The sequence below is a fragment of the Lepus europaeus genome, unplaced genomic scaffold (genome assembly GCF_033115175.1).
Source record: "Lepus europaeus isolate LE1 unplaced genomic scaffold, mLepTim1.pri SCAFFOLD_32, whole genome shotgun sequence".
Taxonomy (NCBI): domain Eukaryota; kingdom Metazoa; phylum Chordata; class Mammalia; order Lagomorpha; family Leporidae; genus Lepus; species Lepus europaeus.
Window position 1 is genome coordinate 2,612,006 of NW_026909196.1, and position 1,800 is coordinate 2,613,805.

A 1,800-nucleotide genomic window follows, 5' to 3' on the forward strand; every position below is an offset into this window, starting at 1 on the left:
ATTAACCACGGACTTTATTTTTTTAAATGATTTTTTAAGGGGATATTTAATTTTGTGCTTGGAAACACTAATTGCTTTCACATGGAGACACCAGCTCTACACATTCATATTTTCTAGGGAGAAAGCTGGAGGAACTGTGGCAAACATACATGATATTTCTGTTTGTATAGATGACATTTTATTCAGTTGCCTAACGATAATACTTTGCTTTTCTCCAAAACCATTTTAACTGTGATTTTCTCGGTCCATTGCATACGCATTCCACACCAGTTTTTCCGGATATGACTGGATGAAACCGGAAATATCCGGTTTTGTTTTAGCTAAATAAATCCAAGGTATTGCTACAGCCTCTGTGTTTGTGCATTCCTGATATTATGCACAGACTATATTGTTTTGAACGTTTTTTATCAGGGAACATTTAATTTTGTACCGTTGAAGCACTAATTGTTTCATCATGGAGACACCAGTTGAACATATTCATATTTTCTAGAGAGAATGCTAGTGGAACTGCGGCAAACACACATGCTATTTCTGTTTGTATAGATGACATTTTATGCACTTGCCTAACGAAATGACTTTGCTTTTCTCCAAAACCATTTGTACTGTGATTTTCTCGGTCCATTGCATACGAATTCCAAACCAGTTTGTCTGGATATGACTGGATGAAACCTGAAATATCCGGTTTTGTTTTGGATAACTCAATCCCAGATATTGTTACCGCCTCTGTGTTTGTGTATTCCTGATATTATCCAAAGACTTTATTGTTTTGAATTTTTTTTCAGGGAACATTTAATTTTGTGGTTGGAATCACTAATTGGTTCCACATGGAGACACCAGCTCTACACATTCGTATTTTCTAGGGAGAAAGCTAGAGGAATTGGGGCAAACAAACATGATATTTATGTTTGTATCAATGAGATTTTATCTACTTCCCTAATGAAAAGACTTTGCTTTTCTCCAAAACATTTTTACTGTGATTTTCTTGGTTCACTCCATACGAATTCCAGACCAGTTGTACGAATATGATTGGATGAAAGCGGAATATCTGGTTCTTTTTGGCTAACTCAATCCCAGATATTGTTTCCAATCTGTGTTTCTGTATTCCTGATATTATCCAGACTTTATTATTTTGAATGTTTTTATATTAGGGAACATTTAATTTTGTTCTTGGAATCACTAATTGTTTCCACATGGAGACACCAGCTCTACACATTCGTATTTTCTAGGGAGAAAGCTAGAGGAACTGCGACAAACAAACATGATATTTATGTTTGTCTAGATGACATTTTATGCACTTGCCTAACGAAAAGACTTTGCTTTTCTCCAAAACCATTCTTACTGTGAATATCTCGGTCCATTGCATTGAATTCCACACCAGTTTACTGTATATGACTGGAAGAAACCAGAAATATCCGGTTTTTTTTTGGCTAATTCAATCCCAGATATTGGTACAGACTCTGTGTTTGTGTATTCCTGATATTATCCATGGACTTCATGGTTTTCAATATTTTTTTATCAGGGAACATTTAATTTTGTGCTTGGAATCACTAATTGGTTCATCATGGGGACACCAGCTCTACACATTCGTATTTTCTAGGGAGAAAGCTAGAGGAACTGCGACATACAAACATGATATTTCTGTTTGTATAGATGACATTTTATGCACTTGCCCAACGAAAAGACTTTGCTTTTCTCCAAAACCATTTTTACTGTGATTTTTTTGGTTCATTGCATATGAATTCCACACTACTTTGTCTGGATATGACTGGGTGATAACAGAAATATCCGGTTGTGTTTTGG